At 40.8% G+C, this 23,149-nt stretch overlaps 1 long non-coding RNA gene across 2 annotated transcripts in view; it reads left to right on the top strand.

Annotated features, from left to right (window-relative positions):
* The first annotated feature begins 10,844 nt into the window (after positions 1 to 10,844).
* LOC142826828 (uncharacterized) overlaps positions 10,845 to 23,149 on the top strand; it is a 70,429-nt gene continuing 58,124 nt past the window's right edge. For both annotated transcript variants that reach the window (XR_012901086.1, XR_012901085.1), the window contains exon 1: positions 10,845 to 10,930. This is a non-coding gene — a long non-coding RNA (uncharacterized LOC142826828). The remainder of the gene's footprint in view (positions 10,931 to 23,149) is intronic.

The raw sequence follows: 23,149 nt of genomic DNA, 5'->3' as shown, positions 1-23,149 counted from the left end.
CAGAGGGGTAGCTGTGTTAGTCTGAATCTGCAAAAGCGGCGAGGAGTCCTGTGGCACCTTATAGACTAACTGAAGTGTAGGCGCATAAGCTTTCGTGGGCAAAGACCCACTTCGTCTAGCATGTCCACATTGAGTGGACCCTGAACCGAGGTTAAGGATGGCCGGAAGCAGTGCCGGCAGGGCATCAGATTAGGACTTAGAGTGTGGAGCTGCTGTCTCAGGCTAGCGGAGGGCTGTGCTTAAAGTGACCTGACCCCCACCCCGGACAGACAGTTCTCAGGGGTTCCCCGCTTGCAAAGCAGTCCTGGCTTGGAGTGCCCTGAGTGCCCACACTCAGCACATCACAGCACTCGGCCATCAGCCCAGCTGCACTTGCCGCAGGCTGCTATCCAAGGGGTGGGGGTCAATCAAGGGGCTTCAGGAGAGCTTCCACACCGAAGAGCCCACAGAGCCACCCCAGTCCTCCCCTTTGGGGGCTCATACCCCATTCCTCCTTCACCTCCTTCCACTTATCCCTCCCTTGCCCCCCTTCCTGATGTACAACATAAAGGACAATTGTGTTCAAAAATAGAAACTCTCTTTATTGAACAAAACTCGGGGAGACTGGGAAAAGGAGGTGGGAGAGGGAAAGCGAGAGGGTGGGAGAGGGGAGGGCAACTAAAATGATCAGGGGTTTGGAACAAGTCCCATATGAAGAGAGGCTAAAGAGACTGGGACTTTTCAGCTTAGAAAAGAGGAGACGGAGGGGGGATATGATAGAGGTCTATAAAAGCATGAGTGGTGTGGAGAAGGTGCATAAAGAAAAGTTCTTCATTAGTTCCCATAATAGAAGGACTAAAGGACACCAAATGAAATGAATGGGTAGCAGGCTTCAAACTAATAACAGAAAGTTGTTCTTCACAAAGCAAATAGTCAACCTGTGGAACTCCTTGCTGCAGGAGGCTGTGAAGGCTAGAACTAGAACAGAGTTTAAAGAGAAGTGAGATAAAGTCATGGAGGTTGGGTCCATGGAGTGGTATTAGCCAGGAGGTAGGAATGGTGTCCCTGGCCTCTGTTTGTGGAAGGCTGGAGATGGATGGCATGAGACGAATGGCTTGGTTATTGTCTTCGGTCCATCCCCTCCAGGGTCGCTAGTGTTGGCCACTGTCGGCAGACAGGCTACTGAGCTAGATGGACCTTTGGTCTGACCCAGTACGGCCATTCTAAGCTCAGGGCTCAGGGTCGGGGGTCTCAGTGGACCACCTTGATTTTCATGCCAACCTGCTCCTGAGTGGCCAGACTGGCCGCTCTCCTGCCCTAGACGGCCACTTTCCTGTGCCTAGTGCGGAGGTCATGGATGAGGTCCACGATGTCTGCACTAGAGCAGGTGGGTGCCCACCTCTTGCGGAACCGGGCAGGCTCCCAGGAGCCACCAGCCTGGTCCCGGGAAGAGGCGGAGGGCTGGGTGGCAGCGGGTGGCCGGCTCGAGCCGTGCCAGGTGCAGGGTCTGCTGACTGGGTGCTGGCAGGCTTGCTCCTGGCACGGGCACCGTAGCCAGCCCATGCCCCTTTAAGGGCTCTGGGGCCGGTAGAGGGGGGCAGAAGAGTTTCCCTGGTGGTGCCCAGAGTGGCCACCAGGGAAAGCTGGGGAGGGCTAGCCTCCCACCAGTTCGAATTAAGTGGCTACACAGCCCTTAGTTCGAACTAGTTAATTTGAACTAGGCGTTAGTCCTCGTAGAATGAGGTTTACCTAGTTCAAATTAAGCGTACCGTTAGTTCGAATTAAGTTCGAACTAGAGGTTTGCATGTGTAGCGCCAATCAAAGTTAATTCGAACTAACGTCTGTTAGTTCGAATTAACTTCGTAGTGTAGACATACCCTCAATGTGAGAAGCAGTGTTCTAAAGGGAAGCTTGGATTCTTTTTGTGAGGATGGAAAATGAGAGATGATTTTCTACTGTTTGCTTAGCTGTACAAGATTAATTTCCGAAAGACCACACTTTCTGTTTTTCTTAGCTACTGCACCCGTATTTTCAGGATTCATTTCTATAGAGTCTAACTATAGGGGTTACATTTGAAAGTGATTAGTCACAGTATTTTACAGGGTTGGGCTTTGCACATGGGAAGTTTAATAATATATAATAATATACAAACTTTTACATGGTGATTACAGAGAGGTACTGCTTGTTGTACCAAATAAAAGCAAGCAGGATCTTATGAGGGGGATAAGGCAAAAAGCCACATTTATTGTAAAGATAATAATAAAAAATAAAGAAAAGATAGAAGCAAACAACGTTGTTTAACTACTTATTCCTAACACTACTTAACCCTTATACACTTATATATATATATAAACCATTCATTTATACATCCATTCATTCAAGTTCTGTGTATAGTTACCAGCCTGGAAGTTGCTTGTGACAGGATACTGGCCAGGTACTCTGTACACAAGTGATGGTAGTGGGGAGCGAAGTCCTGATCAGATGCGCATCTGAAGCTCCTGGTAGGCTGGCAGCAGAACCTTGGACTCTGATTCCATAGTTTTTTAGTCCAGTTCTTATAGGAATTTCTTCCTATGCCAGTCTATGGAAATTGCTGTATCATGCTGATGTCTCCAGGGTGGCTGCCAGGTGCTCATCAGTGATCTCATCGGGTGGACCTCCAGTTTCTCCACTTGACACCTTTTGGTTGCACTGGCACCTGACGCCTTCTTCAGCCCTTTGTTGCTGTATTCTCAGGCTGGCACCTCTCAGAACCATTCACTCATCATCCAAGCACTCTCTCATACATTCATACAGTATTTTGTATAATAATAAAAGTTGTAGTTACAGAAAGTTTCTGGGTGGTATTGCTTAAAACATTCTCTGAGTGCTGAATAAAGTTACAATGTTTTAAAGAGAACAGGCCTCAATTAAGTAACAATGCCCTTAAGTCAATTACAGGGCTTGGCTCCCATAGCAGAGTTAGTGGCTTGACAATGCATTGTTACAATGTATCTCTGCAATGTCAATTTCAAGCAGCCCCTTGCACAAGCTTGAGTATGCCCTGGAGCGCAGGGGGGGGGGGGGGGGGCTGTTTCTGGCAATATAGGATTATATTCTTAACAGTTAGGATTATATTTTTAACAGTTCTAAGTTACATGACCTAATATATTATATTCTAAAGGGACAATAATAATAATAAATCTAAACATTTAACAATCTTAACAAATAATAATAATAATAAGAAGAAGAATTAATAATAAATCTAAACACTAAGTTGTGAGGAACAAATTATGGGGAGTCACTTCCATTTGGAGGAATCATTTTCAATACATTAATATGTTATCCCTACATGCTCAACATTTCAGGAAGATGTTACCCACTAGCAATCCAAGTGAAGAAAGGACAAATGCAAGAAGTGAAAGGAGGAGGAATTGCCAGCTACTACACTAGAGAAAAATACATTTCCTTTCTGGTATCTCTATACACAATAGACACTTCAGAAGAGAATTTCTTTTGCACCATCTAGTTAGTAGACTCACTTTTAATTTCCATGTTAAATATGCATATGTTGCTTCCCAAAGATAAGACATTAAACTCCTTTTGTCTATAGAGTACTCATTTTATATTGGAAACACGGCTGTCTTCTGGTCTGAATTTCATGATTGGACATACATTCTATAGATGGCTGAACCAAAACCCTAAATTTGAACACACTGGCAATTTGGAATGCCTTGAAAACCAGATATAAATTTGACAGTTCAGATCCATCTCTGTGTAAAGCTTCTATAAAGTCACAAAAGGATGAGGAGGCTAATGGAATATGTATGCTAGAGAGGTAATGTATGTCTCACTGTTTTGGTGTCAATGTCTCTATCAGGATACATCTACACAGCAGGGCTAAAGTCGGAATAAGCTATGCAACTTCAGCTATGTCAATTGTGTAGCTTAAGTCGAAATAGCTTAATTTGACTTTTGGTGCTGTCTACATAGCAGGAAGTTGAAGGAAGAACACTCTTCCTTCGACTTCCCTTACTCCTCATAAAATGAGAGTTACAGGAGTCAGAGTAAGAAGTCCTCCAGCTTGACATTATTTCGAAAAAAAAGGCTTATAGTGTAGACACACTCTGTTATTTTAGAATAACATTAGTTATTCCGAAATAATGCTGCTGTGCAGACATACCCTTAGAGAAGTCTTTAGATTAGGGGTTACTGACATTGATAGACATGAGTCTTTTTAAACCTCCAAGAAAATTTTGCCTACCAGCAAATACAAATATTTCTTTGAGGGAATGGAATGTTCACTAGCTTTCTAAACAGAGTACTAAGGATTGAAAACCTGATATTTTTATTAAAAAGTTAGTGATCATGTTGTTAAAAAACCCAGTGTAGAAAGGATTAATAGAAGTAATTTCTTTTATTAATTGATTTTAGCACCTGAACGGAGACCCAATATCAGTTGAACAATTCAGTTTTATATTTTGTATATATCCCACTTTCTGAATTCTGGATCGAATAAACACATTTTTTAATTCACATTTAGGCTCTAGTTTCATTCAAAATCTCACATGAACATTCTGTACAGTTCATCATCAATCGTTCTGTCATCTTAATGGTACTACGTCAAATGTCTAAATGTTCCTAATTGCCGAACCTGTATGCCTAAAGTTAGGTATCCTGATTTAAAGTTAAGCCAAGATTTAAAAAAAATGGGAGACCCATAGTTAGGCTTTTATAAGCCATTTTTAGTCTTATAGGGTTAGTTCATTGTTGCAATGACTAACTTCTAGGTACACAGCTTCCTAGTGAATTCACAGTCCTGAGTGAGCTGCCTTGTATAGTTGCCTGGGAAAAATATGATGCCTAAATATGTGATCTAAAAAAGCCAGCACACTGACCAGGGAGTCACCTAAACTAGCCAATGGAAAGTGCTGAGGATAGGGGTGAGGGCTAAGCCAGAGCCCTCCAAGAGGTTTTAAGAGGTCCAGGTTAGTAGAGGTGGTAAAAATAGGAGTAGCAGAGCTTTCACTACACCAGCCAAGGAAGAGGGGTAGTAGGCAATGGGGAATGAAACCAGGTGAAATTTATGACCCAAATTTTTCTGATGAAAAAATGCAAATTTGGCAGTGCTCTAACATTTTGTGAATTCATGTTGATTTAATTGAATTGTTTCAGGGAACAAAAAGCAGAGAAAAAAGTCTGCAAAAATGGAAATATTCTGTTTCTGCATTTTCTAACCAAAGTGTTCTGATTATTTTTACTGAAAATGAGTTTTTCTTCAACAGTTTCCTTTAATTTTATTTTTAAAAAATTAAAATGTTAATTTTTTAAGCTGAAATGAAATGCTTTGGTTTGGGTCGAATTACATTTTTTGTTCAACAAGAGATGATTTTCTCTCTCTCCCCTGCCTCCCCAGAATTGCTAGCAGAATGCATAATTCCATTATTTGTCCAGCTTTAGTGGGAACATGCTATTTCCCTAAGCAAAGGAGAATTCCCTTTAATTTTTGAGAGGACGGCAGGCAGGCTGTGTTCCCGCTTGCTTTAATCCCTTCACTGTGGTAACTGATTCATAAATGCTGACTTTTTATGGTGCCTACTTGCAATGTTACTGATTGAAATATTGTCTTTATATGCTGGCTCTCTCTAACATAATTTATATGTTTAATAGATGCATCTTAATACAAAATATATAATCAGACTGACTAGTTATTTGGTTAAACAGACTCTTCAACAGTATCTCCTTTACATTCTTGTATTGTAAGGAAACAGATAAATGTTGCCATAGATCAGAAAGTTAGGTACCACTGAAGAGAAATTTCAGAGGGAAATCAAAGGAAAATGTAAGTGTATTGATTGGTGCACTTTACTGAGAACAAAGATGTTAAGCATCATTTTGATCTACTGACATCTGATTGGAAAAAGGTGACTACATAGATGGTAGTTAATTTACACACATGGGCTAAAACGCTACATACAAAAACTGTAGGGGACATGCAACTGTTTTTTGCATTATACAGCTTATCAAGTCTGATGATTTGAAGATGATCCCTTGGTATAAAAGCAGGTTGTGTTTTGATCACTGCTGCAATCAGGCTTCTGGAACATTTGAGTGACTATGTACTAATTATCCCCCTGGTGTCCTTGTGTAACTGTGCCTGAGCTGGTGACTCCACTACTCTTTCCCTCTCTCCCTCTCCCCTGTGCTCACATTGTCTTATTTATTTATGCACCTCCTTCTCCTCTCTTTCTCTTTTTCTTTTGAGGAGGTGTTGGAGAGAAGGGAAGCATTTGTTTCTGTTTACCAATTGCCATTTAAATATGAGATTTTCTGAACAGTAAGAAGAATGGACAAAATATATACCACTTGTATACTTAGTTACAATTAATAAGTGGGTGAATTTTTTCAGTCAAAACTTATTTTGGTGAAAAAATGTTTGTCAGAAAAATGTCAAAATGGTTCATTCCACCAGTTCTAAAATGAAACATATTGATGTTTTGAATAGATTCACAATGGGACTGGAGTGCCATTCACAAGGAGGAGGAAGTGTTGTTCCATTTATATGCAACGGCCTCCTGGTGGCTGAGGCATTCATGTGAAGTGTGGGAGACAAGCTTCACATTAGAACTGGCCAGAACCCACAGTTTTTAGTCTGTAGAAAATGTCAGCCTTTTGAAATTTGATTTCATTCCAAATCATTCCCATTTGGAATGCCTGACTCCTGATCATGTGAGCCAGCTGGTTTAAGAATCTGGAAGCCTTGGCATCTCTGAATTAATGCAGTCTGAAAGATGAGGTTACTTTGGAGTTATAGACATTTTGGGGTCCTACAGGAATTGGTTATTGGTCCTAATCTTTTTCACATTTTTATCAGCAACCTTAGAAGAAAACATCAAATCATCACCGATAATGTTTCCAGATGACACAAAAGTTGTCAGAGTGGCAAATAATGAAGAGGACAGAGCAATCTGGATGCTTGGTAATATGGGCACAGGCTAATAATATGCAGTTTAATACAACTAAATATTTGATGATTGGCTCTTCAGTCTCAAATAGAAAGGTATAACATGATTCTCTGGCTTCATGTCGAAACTATTTGAATGAGAAATAAGGCGTAAACTTTTGATAGTGAGAGTAATTAATTCTTGGAACAATTTTCCCAGGGTCAAGGTGGATTCTCCATCACTCTCCCTTTTCTAAAAGATAAATCAAGGAATTATTTTGAGGAAGTTCTATGGCCTAATTTATATAGAGTGTCAGGCTAGATGATCAAAGTGGTTCTTTTTGGCCTTAAAAATCTATGATCTATGTCCCACAGCTTCTAGGCTCCCAGGGAACCACACCTAAAGTACACTTGTGAGTCTGGCCATTCAATTCCAAATTTTCCTTGCTTTATTAAATAATCAAAGAAGCCCAAAATCATAGCAAACTTATTCCCGATACTCAACTTGCCAAAAGTCCTGAAAAATTTCACTTTCAGGTTGATCTGAAATGACTCTTTAAACATTTTTTGGAATTTCTAGTACACCAACATATAAGTTATTCACATAACTTTTACTAAATAGAAAACAAACCGTTATTATAGCCAGTTTTAGTATCTCTTAGGGTATGTCTACAATGGCTGTTTTTCAGACAAAACTCGAGGAACGTCCACACTGCAATTGCGTTCTTCTGCAAGAAAATCGAAAGAACAGACGGTTTTTTCCGGCATTGGTAATCCTCATTCTATGAAGAAGACTTTTTGCGAAAGAGCTCTTTCGCAAAAAGATGAGTGTGGACGGGGAAGAGGGAGTTCTTTTGGAAGAAGAGGAAAGAGGAAAAAGCACAGGCTGGTGGCTATTCCATCCATTGCAATCACATCTTACGTGCGAGAGAGTGTCCATTCAGTCTAGATGCTCTCTTTCAGAAAAGTAGATCTTTTTTTGATGTACTTTTGCAGTGTGGACGCTTTCTTTCAGAAGAAGTTTTTTCAGAAGATCTCTTTCTGAAAAAAGCTTCTTACGAATGAAGATTGTAGTCTAGACGTAGCCTTATAGAAAAGGTTTGTAGAATATAGTAAGTATGGGTATGTCTACACTACCCTCCTAGTTCGAACTAGGAGGGTAATGTAGGCATACCGCACTTGCAAATGAAGCCCGGGATTTGAATTTCCCGGGCTTCATTTGCATAAGCGGGGAGCCGCCATTTTTAAAACCCCGCTGGTTCGAACCCCGTGCAGCGCGGCTACACGGGGCACGAACTAGGTAATTCGAACTAGGCTTCCTAGTTCGAACTACCGTTACTCCTCGTGAAATGAGGAGTAACGGTAGTTCGAACTAGGAAGCCTAGTTCGAACTACCTAGTTCGTGCCCCGTGTAGCCGCGCTGCACGGGGTTCGAACCAGCGGGGTTTTAAAAATGGCGGCTCCCCGCTTATGCAAATGAAGCCCGGGAAATTCAAATCCCGGGCTTCATTTGCAAGTGCGGTATGCCTACATTACCCCGCTAGTTCGAACTAGCGGGGTAGTGTAGACATACCCTATGAATCAGCTAGAGAAATGACTCTAAAATTATAGAATTTAGTAAAGAATAGCATATTTTCAAAGGTTTCTTGCATGTTCCTAAATAATTCTATAGCAGGTTTAAAATCTCCTATTTAAATTTATAAATTGATCAGAAATATGTAGAAAACTTTATTGGTCTTCATACTCAGCCTCAAGGGTTATGTCTACATTGCACCAGAGACTGGTGTCTGAAGGACATGGGCTTGTGGATTCTGTTTCAAAGCCCACATGTGAGTGTTCACATTGCTTTTTAAACCTGGATTATGAATTGCTGGACCCAAGTCTCACAGCTATGCTAACACTTACATACTGCCCTATGTGGACCTTCTCACTCAGTCTGCAGCTATGGCTGCATCCACACTACAAAATAGGCTTTGGGGTGTACATGAATCAGGCACTGATCTACTACCCTAGCAGGATCCTAGGGCTCAGGTCTTGATTGCAAGCTGATCCAAGTCATTGCTTTGCATGTGGACAGAAGAGGGCTTGGGCTCAAACCTGAGTCAGAACCAAGTGTGCAATATAGACATACCCTAGGAGGTACGGTATGGATGGAGATGAAAAGGTAGCTTTTCATCATCTTTGTATTCTCCAGATTCTGAGGTGCTTGGCCTTGGAATTCTGTTCTAATTTATGGCAGCCAATCCAGGAGCACCTAAGATATGCAGTGCAGCCCAGAATCCCTGCAGCTTCATGGGCTATAGACCCTCTCTCCTCCCCTAAAACTGATCCTATTCCCAGTCCATTCCAGGTTTTGAGAAGGGGCTAGTATAGAGTCACTTACACTGACCACACACTGTGCCGGCATTAGAGGAATTTTATTTACAATAGGCACTAAAGTGGTGCATAATCCTAAACTTTTCCATTGAATTCTGTGGAACACTTCCATAATTTCAACTAAATAATTCTACTAGTTAAACTGCTCAGCAATCTTATTAAGAGTATCCACACCTCTAAGATTGTGTTCAGTCATGCTATGCAATTTATTCAGTCATGGGCCAGATATGGAGAACTAGTTGGACATGGTAGGAATTTTGCATGAATTTTTTAAAATAGTTTTTCAAAATAATTTTCCAGTCACTTTCCAGTTTTGCCATGTGAAACCAGAACATTGTGAAATAAAAATTCCATAAAATTAAAGACATTTTCATCACAAAATATTGATGGAGGATTTTCTACTATCTGTGGATATAAGGTAATATCCCAGGATTCACTATCTGATTTGCTAGTCCAACAAGGTAAGTGAATGTTTTCTTGTGTTTTTGCTATTTTGTGGTGGTACTTACAGTTTAGATCAATGGACAACTAATTACAAACTGACGTTGGTAGTCTCCAGCACACTCACCAATGATTCATGTGTTCACATTGATTTTTACATAAAACCAAAATGAAGCTGCACCATTTAGCACTTGGAATTTGGTCATCAATGAATTGTTTTGAGCTTAATAGGTTTAATAACACTTGGCAGCTCATTATTGTGTTGTTATAATATTACTTAGATTAAATTATCTATGTATCTACCTGTCTATCAAGGGGTTAATTTTGGCTTGGTTCTATAAACACCCAGGCACTAATTCAGCTAACATTCTTAAGTACATACTAACTCTATTCACACAAATAAGTCCATGTTAAAGTTAAGCAGCTACTTAAATACCTTGCTGAACTGGGTATCTAATATGCAAATAGTTATTATACACAGAATCTATCTGTGAGATTCAATTGCATTCATCCATTGTTGGGGACAGATAATATCTAGTGAGCCCAGTTTGGTCATAAACCTAGGCTCCCAAATAATTGGGGGTGAAAAATGCTGGCAAAAAAATCTCCATGAGAGAAGGCCCCCTTCAGAGAATAGGAGACTACCCATCCAATTTATTTTAAGCTTAATATACCAGTCACATTTTCTCGTAAGAGTATTCAGGAAGTTTAATTGTCAGTTTCCCCTTCTGGATTATATTTTACATTGCAACAATCTGCAACCCCTTGCCCCCATACCTCAGGAAGTAGTGTTTTTTAATTTAGGCATTTTCCAATGGACTCAAACCCTTCAAGATGCAAATGAAAGCATGTGGGTTTGTCTCTCAGCTAACGGAAGCCATGAAAGAAAATGATGAAGCTCTAGTGAATCCAGGTTTAGTTTTCAGTGTTAAAATACTATTTCTGCCTTCCCAGTAACTGGTACTGAACCTGTATTAACTCAGAACAGTAACAATTAACCACAGACTGCAAACTGCAAGAATTACTAATGTAGACAGGTGGAACTGGGCTAATTATCATATGGGGTTACATAAGGAAAAAAGGCCTTCGGTATCTCTCCAAAAGAATTACATGTGTGTGATGGCCCCCTCCCTCTTCAGTAATTATTTCCAAATCACACCTGCCAAGCTGTAGGGAAGCATTCCCATTGTTTGTGGGTGAGAACACAGCCAGGTAAACTGTTGTTTTAGTTGGATTAAAAAAACACACTTCAGTCTTTTAAATAATATTTTACAGTGCTTATTTCTTGCATTAAAGGGACACTGGGAGGTTATAAAAATAATATTTAAAATACACCAAAACCCAATTATTTTATGTTACTGATTGCAGCATAGTTGATAGAAATATTTTTTAAAATTCAATTTTTTTACAATGTATACTATTTGTTATCTTTAAACTGAACAAAATACTGGGGTAGTGAGGCTAGATGGTCAATTTTTAGGCAGTTTGCTTTCCAGTACTGTATCAGCTTGCGTATGCAGTATTTGGATTGCAAATGTTTCAGGGGAGTTTTTAAATTAAAATATTTTTTCTACTGATATTTGTTAAAAGTCATGAAAATCATTCAATTAATTTAGCATTTTCAAAACTTTCTTATTTACCTTTGCATAATCTAAATTTGGGGCTTGAATTATTCTACGGTGTTCTTTTTACCTTATTAAAAATGAATTTGTACATACTAAGAGAGACAGAATAGGTTAGGTACCTTTTGTGTGTAAAGCTTAACTAGATGGTTGTTGTTAAATGCTTTACATCTATGTGGTAGCATAAGAGCATTCATAAGTTTGTTATGGAAAATCATGACTCAATAATTATTATTGTGTATTCAATGTGTTAAAAGTTATTTTCTCTAATTTTGGAGTGAAAACATATTTGACTCTATTCTTGCAAATGTTGCTGCCTGTGAGTAACTCATGGGTCTACTCACATAAAGTTATAGAACATAGCTTGTAGTTGGACAATAATGAAATGTGAAAGAAAATCTGAAACAACCCACTCCCCCAAACTTAGCAGTGGGAGTCTGGGAAGGGGATAGGGAAGAGAAGGAAATTATGGAAACCTGAAATAATGTGATCCCAATTTCCATTGTATGAACCAGTGCTTCAGCTGTAAAAACTTTACAGTGATCAAGTTGGATAATAAAGAGAAGCTGAAAGTGAATCCTCTATTTATTTCACCAGAAATCTTGTTATAAAAGTTTCTTGCAATATTTTTTTACAAATCTCTTGAAACCTTGATTGCTGTGGTGTCCAACATGCTACTAGCCACATGTGGGCTGGTTGAGTGTGGCTAGCTCACGACTGTATTGCAGTAGCCACTATGGAGACCACTGCTTCAGAACTGGTTGGACACCATGGCTCTATTGTATGCAACAGGCCTTTGAATTTCATCAAGAAAAAGGTCCTTGGGCTACAGAAATAGCCTTTGTCCTTATGTACACAGGAAAGAGATTTTTTGTTATAACCTAAAGGTTTACATTCATACTGGTATATTTATACCAGAGAAACTCTCATGCAGACATTATTAATCTGGTATAAGAGTGCTTTTATTAATTTAAGCATCTGTGGCTTAGGAAATGGTTAAACAAGACTGAAAACAGTTATTTTTATACAAAAATAAGAGAGTTCACATGAAGGTTTATCTTAGTATAACTATGCCTGTGTAGCACAAGAAGTATCACTGGCAAAACTTTTCCATGTAGACCAGATCTTTATCCCATAAAATTGCATTCAGGTTTATTGGAGTGTAGGGACTGTGAAAATTAATTATTTCCCTTTTCTCGGTTTTCTTGAACATGAAAAATTTGTCAGCCTGCAAAAATAACTAATCAGTGTGAACGTTCTAAAGAGGAAGGTCTATGCTGCCATAGCACCAGTGGCGGAGACTACACTGGGAATGTCTGGGAGTAGCTGTGGGATCCAAATTAGTCATTCCTAGTCCCTTTTTTGCAATTCAGAATAGCAAAAAATATTCCTTCTCTCCTTGTGAACCCATCTACAGTTCTTCTGGGAAAGCGATGTGAGGGGAAGTATGGATTGTTCAGTTTTTACTCAGTCTCTATTTCCAACAAACTCTCACTGGGGTGGGCTAAATCCTTGGACTCCATCTTGCACTATAATATGTGATCTAGGAGTCCTCTGTGGGGGTGTAGCTGTACTAGAGCCGAAGAGTGTAATTTCCTGCGTTAGTAAACATACCTAGATTTGCTTTGAGGTGAATGTGTTAAAAATAGAAGTGTAGCTATGGCAGCGGAAGGAGCTAGCTGCCCCAAGTACAATCCAATGTGAGGCCCTAGGTATATATTTGGGCAGGTAGGCCCTCCCGCCATTGGCACTGTCATGGCTACAGTTCTGTTTTTAGTGCGATGGCTTGATCAGACGTAACACAGTGTGTCTATTTGAGTGGGAAATGATAACTTCCAGCTCTAGTGTAGACACGGAGTAAAAGAATGATAGAAATATAGGGCTGTAAAGGATCACAAGATGTCATTTTGTTCATTCTTCAGTCTCACTCTGAAGCTGAGCCAGTTATATGTTGCTTATCCTTCACTAGTGTTTGTCTAACCCAGGGATGGGCAATAAAAAACCCGCAGCCTGCAGGGTTAGTCTCTGGTGGGCCATCACCACTATGTTTACCTGCACCTCAGCAGGTATTGGAGGATCGCAGCTCTGGTTGGCTGTGAATCACCATTCACTGCCAATGCAAGCAGCAGGAAGTGCCATGGACAGGACGCTGCTTCCCACAGCACACGTTGGCCGTAAATGGTGATTCGCAGCCAACCAGAACTTTGATCCTCTGGATACCTGCAGAGGTGCTGGGAAACATGGAGGTGGGGGCCTGCCAGGGACTAACCCTGCAGACAAGATCTGGATTACAGGCCAGAATTTGCCCACCACTGGTCTAACCTATACTTTAAAACCTCAAGGAATAGGGATTCTATATCCTTCATTGGAAGCCTATTCCAGAACTATCCTTATTGGGAAAATCTTTCCAACTATCTTATCTAAAACTGATTTCCTACAGATTAAGCCCATTGTTTCTTATCCTATCTTCACTGAACATGGAGAACAATTGATCATTGTCCTCTTTATAACAGCATTTCACATATTTCAAGACTTGTCTTTTTTTCCCCTAGACTAATCATGCCAAGTTTTTTAAATCTTTTTTAATAGGCCAGATATCCTAAATCTTTTATCATTTTTGTTGCTGTTACCTGGAATTTCTCCAATTTGTCCACATTTCTTGAAGTCTGATGACCAAAACTGGACAGAGTTCTCCAGCTGATACCTCACAGGTGTCAAGGAGACAAGCACAATTACCTTCTATGTCTTTCACGTGACACTCCAGTTAATAAACCCCAGAAGGACAGTCGCCTTTTCTGCAACTGCGTTATGTTGCTGGCTTATATTCAATTTATATCCATTATAACCTTCTGATCCTTTTACCCAGAGAGAGAGTGAAAGACAGATTATATTAAAATGAAGAACACTGAACTCTGAGTAGTTCTTGAAGAAAAATATAGATTAAACCAGAGTTACTCCTAGTAAAATATCAAGACCTACTTTCGTTGTAACACAATTACATACATCACAGTATTTTATTTGCAGTGATATTATATATACTGTACTAGTCATACAGCATTAACCTAAAGATAAACATTTGTGTTAATTGAATCCCTAGTGACAGCAGATTTTAGAATCAATCTTATTTTTTATGTGATCTAATTATCTCTGTTGTATTGACTGATAGCTAAAAGTTGGATGATTCTATCATCGAACTGCTATTCGAAAGGAATTCTGACAAACAGTTCTTTCACTTTCAAATGCCAAAGATAGTTCAAATTATGTCCAGTGACTCTTCTTGGCTGGAAACAGCGAACCAGATCCAATGGGAGCTGCGAGGCTGTGTGACTATGGACCCTTTTGGTAAACAAAGCAGTGTGTGCCTACTAGCGGCTTTCCCCCCTGCAGACCATTTTGAGAAACACTGATGTAGACACAGCTTCTAAACTTATAAATGCATAGGCCCTAATTCTGCAATGAGTTTTTTGCAGGTGAACCTGTGCCCAGAGACTCGATTAAATCAATATGGTCCCTTATAGTGTAAGTGTCTTATGGAGACATTATTGCAGGATCCAGACAAAACCTGGAGCTAGGACTACCTGAATTTGTTTTTAATTGAATTTTAAAAATTGTGACAGAAAATTAGGTTTCATCAAAATGAAATATTTGTCAGGAATTTCTTAACAGAATGAAAATGCTGCCTTCATTTAGTTTCAGATTTAAATTTTTGATGTTTTTTTTTTTTTAATGTGAATTCCCTTCCCTCCTTTCTCCATTTTGCCACTGAATACAGTTGAATATAGAGATTTTTCTTTTTGGTTTCTTCCCTCTCCCCTCCCCCAGTCTTTCCATTTCCCCCTTTTCCATTCTCACTTTTCATATCTTTCTCCATTTTTGAAAATACAAAATGAAACTCATTAATTTTTCCTCCAAAACTTTTCCAAAGATGAGGATGTTTTGAAAGGTCAAACTATAAAAATAATCAGAGACAATGGAGGGGGCGAATAAACTACAAAACTTTGGATATTATTAATTTTAGTGCCAAAAAAGGGGGAGAGGGATTAAAATTCAAGATTTAAAAGACTGACCTCTTGACATTTTTCAGAAATTAGACAGTTATCAAAAACATTTAAAAAAAATGAAAAACCAAAGTGCTTCATTTCACGTCTTATGAAATGGACATGGCTTCAAATTTTTTTCTTTTCATTTTTTTCCCCATGCTTCTCCCTTCTCCATTTTTGTACCAGCCCTACGTGGAGCTCTGTTTGTTTCTCTGAAACTAAATAAAATGTCTGGATTCAGAAGGCCTGCAAAAAATTGTACATCTCATTTTAGAGCTAAGCCCTTGTTCCCCCTACTGAACAACTGCCCAGCTCACAGTATTCCTTAACATTGAATCAGGATCAGCATTGTCTCTGAGGGGAATATATCCACTACAGGACCTCATTCCACTTTCTGCAGTACAGCTAGTATCCAGGTGAGCTATACCAGGGTCAGTACTGACCACAAAGGAAGGGCAACTCTGTTGACTCCCCACCCTCTTCTGTGTCTTTCTTTGATGAGTGATGTTTTAACTCTATTGAATAGAAGTTTTGTAGTTTCCCTCATCTCATATGATTATAGAAGAGACAATATTGTTGTTTATCCTGTTTAGCCACTTAACCTCAATGATCTTTCATGCTCAGTAAACTAGAGGCCATAATACAAGCTTTATGATTGTTGGATTGTTCTGAGTTTTCAATAGAGGTTCAGGTCAGTTTTTACTTTATCTTTTCCATCTTTCATCCTACCTTGGCACATTACAAGGTTTTTCCATAGAGATATCAGGGACAAGTCCTCCTACACCAGGCAATGGTCTGACTCTGTAGCCACTTCTTCAGCCATACTAGCTCTGGCTATTGTAGCCCTTCTCTATAAGGGGGAAGCACCATGTAACTGAGAACTGCAGAAGATGCCGCCATCTTGTTTCTATCTAAATCCTGCCAGACATTCACTTCCCATCCTCAGCCTTCAAAGCGAACCATCTCTTTCTCTTGAATCTCTGTCCTTTGTCTACTTTTGCAACTCTACACATTGGTCTCATTCTTTATTCTTTTCCTCCAGTCTACAAAGATGTTTGACCTCCTGCCTCTTCTTGCTTCAGCTTTCACAAAAAAAATCTTTACATAGATTCCTTTCAAAGGTTGGCATTTTCCTGTCAGAGATGTTGGGGTGTGTCAGAATAAACCCATAGCTGTATTCTTTGTGTGATTACAGCCAACTTTATATATGCCATTTGAAATATGTCTCCAGACTTATGGTAAAATTAATAAAACAGAAATTAAAACTGACAGCTCTGAAATGTTATTCTACTCTTAGCATAAGGACTACCTCACATGAACATTTTTTCAGAATTTGTACCAGGATTATAGACTGTTACCCAGTTGTCAATAACATCTAGATATATTCCTAAATCTCACTTGACAGGTTTTAGATACTTTCAATACTATTACAGTATCACACTAATGATACTATAGTTTTTGTTAAGTGTGTACTTTCATTCTCAGCTAATTTTGCCTGTTAATTCTTTTTGTATTGAAATTGCTTTCTTATATTTTTCTCAGCACAGGAAGTAAATTTTTTTGTTTTTATGGTTTTGTTATCCACCAAGAAGTGTGCATTAACTTAGAAAAGCTTACCTGACTATGGGAAAAATAATTCAAGTTTTTATGCTCTGATAATTTAAATACAGTTTTGATTTAAAATTTCAAACTTGTCATCTTCAATAAAATTAGTTAAGTGATAAAGATGTGAAACTAACATTGATTCATCAGCCAATGGGTGGTAATTTACTACCAATGTAAGTGCACAAGAGTCCTACATCTGAATGCAGGACTGGGCCTTGGGTTATCTAGATCAGTGTTGCTCAACCAGTGGTATGAGTACCCTAAGGGGTACTCGAGAGAAGTCTGGGGAGTATGTCAACACAACAAAAATTAAGTTTTCTCCAACTTTCTATTTTAATTTTTACAAAGCTTTATTATTTTTGTACTTTTTACACCCAGCTACAATTAAGTTGTTTAAACAAATTTGTTGCAATAGTAGAAAAAAAAATTGTGTGTCTGAAAACTGTAGGTGCTGGGGGTAATTACAATTTTTTTAAAGAGGGTACTTATATTTTTTTTAAAAAAAGAGGTACTTTATAAAAAAAAAGGTTGAGAAACACTGTTCTAGATATCTGTGTAAATCAGAAACAGATCTCTGAAATTGTAGACTTCTGTTCTCTCTGAAAAGCTATCCTGCCCTGAATACTCTTCATCTGTTCTCTTTCGAAAGAAGCTTGTAGTCTAGACGTACCCTTAGTGCTGCTCCAACCTTCCCCCACCTAACTCAGTAGGGGTATGTCTACACTACAGCGCTAATTTGGACTAACTTAGTTCAAATTAGTTAATTCGAACTAAGCTAACTCGAACTAGCGCATCTAGAACTAAAAACTAGTTTGAATTAGCATTTTGCTAATTTGAACTAGCATGTCCACACTGATTGGATGCAGGGGCGCATTTAAGGGCGGCTGAAACCGGTTCCGGCAGGGCATCAGGTCAGTAGTTGCTTTGTGTGGCTGCTGTCTGAGGCCATCTGAGGCTCGTGCTTAAAGGGAACCCCCTGGACATCCGGTTCTCAGTTTTTCCGCTTGCTTGCCTACCACGCCGAGGGACAGCAAAGCGTTTTTCTCTGCGCCCGTCTGTGTCGGTGGGTGGGGCAGGAGGGATGGGGGTGCGGAGGGAGAGGGAGCAGGGGCAGCAGGGGCGGGAGGAGGAGCGAGAGCTGCGGCAGCCGCAGGAGCCGGAGCAGGAGGAGGCAGGAACTGGTCCACCAGGGTTTGGAAGTAGCCTCTGAGGCCACGGCTCTGCTCCTCCAGCGCATCCACACTCCGCTGGCGCAGCCGAAGGTCCTCCCAGACCCAGTGCTCCTGGTTGCGGAGTAGCTGCTCCATGAACCGGAGGTGCCGCCGCTGGTAGTCCTCCTGGTTTCTGGCACGCCGGCTGGCCCGGGCACGGGTGGCTGTTGCAGGCGGGGTGGTGCGCCCTGCAGTCCCAGGTGCTGCGGCTGTGGTGAAACAAGAGCAGCGGTCAGTTCTCCCTGTGGACAAGGTGGGTGAAACCCAGCCCCCCTCTGCAAGGCCAAGGCCCCTGCATGACACCCAGCTGCTGCTCCATGGTGGGCAAGGCCCAGGCCCACAGTCCCTGGGCTCCCTCTCCCCTCCACCCCCCGTACACATAAGGGGAGCATGATGGTACTCACAGATGGAGGCCTCTCCGGCCTCAGACGACACAGGAGATGTTGTCTGTGGGGTTCCTCAGGGGTCCTGGGTCCTGGGCAGGCTCCTGGCAGGCTCCTGGATTGCAGCGTCCTCCGGCTCCTCCTCCTCGGTGTCCAGGACCGGTCCCTCTGCCCCGGGGTCGATGACCACCCGGGGGGCATGGACGGCGTGAGCCCCCAGGATGCGGTCCAGGGCCTGAAAGTGGGGGCAGGCCTCCAGGTCGGCCCCTGGCAGGCAGGCCCGGGAGTAGGACTGCTGCAGGTCCTTTATTTTGCAGTGGACCTGCTCCCGGCTCCACTGGTTGCCTCTGGCAGCCAGGCTGTCAGCCATGCAGCCTTAGACAGCTGCGTTCCTGTGGCTAGTGCGGAGATCGTGGACATTGGAGGCTTCCCCCCAAACCTCGATGAGGTCCACAATCTCCACACTAGACCAAGCGGGCGCCCGCCTCTTGCCAGGCTCGTCCTGGGAAGAGGGGGAGGGCTGGGTGGCATCGGGTGGCTGGCTCATCTTGTGGCAGGTGCAGGGTCTGCTGGCTGGGTGCTGGCAGCCTTGCAACTGGCACAAACTGTGTAGCCAGCGCTTGGCCCTTTAAGGGCTCCGGGGCCAGGAGGGGGGCAGACAAGTTTCCCTGGTGTTGGCCAGAGTGGCCACCAGGGCAAGCTGGGAAGGGTTAGCCTCCCACTAGTTCGAATTAAGTGGCTACACAGCCCTTAATTTGAACTAGCTAATTCGAACTAGGCGTTAGTCCTTGTAGAATGAGGTTTACCTAGTTTGAATTAAGCGCTCCGCTAGTTCGAATTAAGTTCGAACTAGCGGAGTGCTCGTGTAGCGCCTATCAAAGTTAATTCGAACTAACATCTGTTAGTTCGTATTAACTTTGTAGTGTAGACATACCCTAGGAGACTGAAAATCAGATTTCTAATATACCTCAGTTTGTTGTAGCTCTGCTCCTTTTTGCATGAGGAAAACTATGAAAAGTTGATATCTATGTCTTGTTAACTTAAAGATAGGCCCTACACTACCTTTACTCTTAGCCATTATAAGGAAATATGCAGGTACATGCTTGCCTGAGATCCCCTCCCCTTCATGAGGTTCATCTGCACTCACATAGCAAGGCTAACCACTCTGTAGTGAAGTATCATACTAGTCCTGGCTCATGGAATAGCTAAAGTCCTTCTCCTTCTCTTCCTTACCATTCACGGGAGAGGTCTCTGTCTTGGGCTTCTCTGAGGTAACCACGGTAGTCTAAAGGATGCTAGTGAAGTCTCCACCAAGGATGCCATGAAGTTTCTTGTTGAAACAGCAGGTTTGTACTGTTGCATGAGCTCTATTGTTGCATTCCCCAGCCTTGTCGAATTCCTGGTAAAGTGCTTTCCTATGGCACTGCAGCTGACCCCATCAGACCTCTTTGCTGTATCCCCCTTGCAATCTGCTCATAGATGTCTACATTTCTATGTCTATTCTGTAGTGTTGGTTGCACAGTTCTCTTCTCCTCCCCCCACGTGCCCAGGAGATCCTATACTTCCTGCCAGTTCCAGTGAGTGGAGCTGGGATGGTTAGGTAGACTGTTGCACACAACAAGGGGAGGCTGCTAGGGCTGCTTGCAGGTTTGGGGCATTCAAAAATACCTGGGAGAATTGAAAGGAGGTGGTGGGGCAGCTTCCAGACCCTGTGACCACTGAGTAGTGAAGGTTAAAATTATGTCCAGAGCAGTCATTGATGTAGGTAATGTCAGCTTCATGGGACAGGTGCTGGAGGATTGTTAGGGTTGACAGGTTACATAGCCTGGTCTACACTAGGGAGTTATTTCAAAATAACTCCCCTTATTTCAAAGTAACAAGTGGAGCATCCATACTACCAAGCCTGCTATTTTGAAATAAGGGGCTGATTATTTTGAAACAATAATACCTGCTTTCCACGAGGAATAACACTTATTTTGAAATAGTTATTTCAAAATAGCGGTAGTGTGGATGCTTCACTACTGCTATTTTGAAATAACTTCTCCCCGGAGTCATTCAAAGTAATTACTCCCAGGGCTTTCTGGGGCTCTAAGTTGAGTGCATCCACATTCAGGGTATGTCTACTCTTGCACCCTCTTTCGAGAGAGGGATGCAAATGAAGAGATTCAAAATTGCAAATGAAGCTGGGATTTAAATATCCCGTGCTTCATTTGCATATTCGCATTATGGCGCTATTTTGAAATCGCGCTAATTCAAAATAACAGACGCTGCTAAGACACGGTTATTTTGAGAGAGAACCCTTCTCTCGAAATAACTGGTAAACCTCATTGTATAAGGAATACGGGTTATTTTGAGAGAAGGGTTTTCTCTCGAAATAACCGAGTCTTAACAGCGTCTGTTATTTCGAAATAGCGCCATAACATGAATATGCAAATTAAGTGTGGGATATTTAAATCCCGGCTTCATTTGCAATTTTGAATCTCTTTATTTGCATCCCTCTCTCGAAAGAGGATACAAGTATGGACGTACCTTAATGGAACCTGCCTCAGACTAATTTCGAGGCTTCCCTGTAGTGTGGATCTGCTATTTTGAAATTGTTATTTTGGGTTTTATTATTTCAAACTAAGTTATTTTGAATTAATTTCTTGGTGTCGACATGTTCATAGTGTCGATGCTGTCATGGTTTCAGCCTCAGTAGGTCAACAATGGCATGATGCCATTGCAGGAGGTGTTTTTACTGTGTCACTGTGAAAGGGTCATTACTTTGGACAGAGAAAAATGTGAGCATAGATGCAAAGCTACTTATGTCAACCAAACTGCTATTTTAAATAGATTTAGTTAAACCAGTGCTGCTTTATGAGTGGTCCTCTTACATTGGTTTAGCTTTAAACCTTGGTTGTATCATTTTAGCTTATCCCTATACGGGCTTGTCCACTTGCAAAACTGCTCCTGTTTAAATTAAGATGAAGTTTCAGGGGGTACGACTACACTGTGGCACTATTTCAGGATACTTATAGTATCCTGAAATAGCTATTCTGTGTCTTTTAAACAAGCCCATTATTTCAAAATAGCGTTCAAAATAATGGGCTTGCTATTCTGATGTCCCTGTAAATCTTGTTCTATGATGATTAAGGGACATTTTGGAATAGAGCTCTATTTCTAAATTTGGCACTGTGTAAACAGTGCCAAATTTCAAAATAAGCTATTTCAAAATACACTCGAAGTAAGCTATGCAATTTGTGTAGCTAAAATTGCATGGCTTATTTTGAGTTAAGGGTGCAGTGTAGACTCACCCAAATTGATGTAAGCCTCAGCTATGCTTGATAGTTGATGAAGTACAAGTAGATTTTAAGTGAAGTTGCTGTTCCAGAACAGCTCGATGTACGGACAGACTTATTCGGAATAAGAGTGTTATGTTCCTGTTTAGTTTAACCTATTTCAAAATAGCTATGTCCACACAGAAGAGTTTCACAGGTACAGTTATGTAGGTATAAACCCCTATTTTTATGCTTTTATGTTGGTATAAGAGTGTTTTTAAAGTGATATTTAAACCCTTTTTTCCCCAAGAGATATAAGCTAAACAAGTAAACAAACACAATGAATTCTCTTATATCAAAATAAAAGCATGTAACTCTCTGTATACAAGACAGGTATAACTATTTTGGCTTAAATTAACACCTTAGGTTATGCTGCTGCAGTTTTCTCCAGTGGACCAGGAATTAGCAGTGAGTTGAGTTAATTGGTGAGGGCAGTGACTGACAAACAAGATCTTTTCTAAGAGGATGTTTCATTCAGACTTGAAAGTTTATTCATTGATTGCTTCAGTTTGTTTTGCAAAAGTACCATCAGTATGTGGGGGTAATGACTCTGACAGTCCAGGGACATGATTTTAGCTGCATGAATAATTCATAATTGTTCTTTTACATTATTCATGTAGTTCTTGGTCTACAGCTTGTTTGAGAGCAGTTGTAAAGATTCAAAATGTGCATGAGCTGTTTTGACTGGACAGAGAGGTGGTATGGTATATGTCTGTTCTTTGGTTGGATGTGCAGAACTCAGAATCACTTCAGTTGCAAGTACAAAATCAAAACTCACAGTCTGTGATTATAACTATAATTAAAATCCTTGTTTTGACAAACTGGCCTCCCAATAAACTCATTGCCAGAATGTGATGTGATAGCTAAAAAAGATGTGGAACCAAAGTGGATTTGTTGAATATTTGAATTGGTGTAAAAAATATCTGGTGTATTTACCCAGCTTCATTTCTGAAAAAGGACTTTGTTGTGTGATGTGGGGAAAGAGTTTGGACAACTAAGCAGTGGAAGGATGTGCTGAGAAGCAGCAACCCTCATAGGTCTGTTTGAGAACTTGATCTCAGAGTTGCTCTGCTGGGGTTTTGGGAAGTTATATTTATGAATTATAAGCTATCCTATGCTTTTGCCATTGAATGCCCCTGTTCAAAAGTGTACATACTAATGATTAGTAAAGTATACTAGAAATACAACATTCTGTCTGTATCTGCTTGCTGATTGCCACCTTTTGAAAGCAATCAGGCAACCTTTCTGATATC

The sequence above is a fragment of the Pelodiscus sinensis genome, chromosome 2 (genome assembly GCF_049634645.1).
Source record: "Pelodiscus sinensis isolate JC-2024 chromosome 2, ASM4963464v1, whole genome shotgun sequence".
Lineage (NCBI taxonomy): Eukaryota > Metazoa > Chordata > Testudines > Trionychidae > Pelodiscus > Pelodiscus sinensis.
This window is presented reverse-complemented; position numbering and strand designations above follow the sequence as displayed.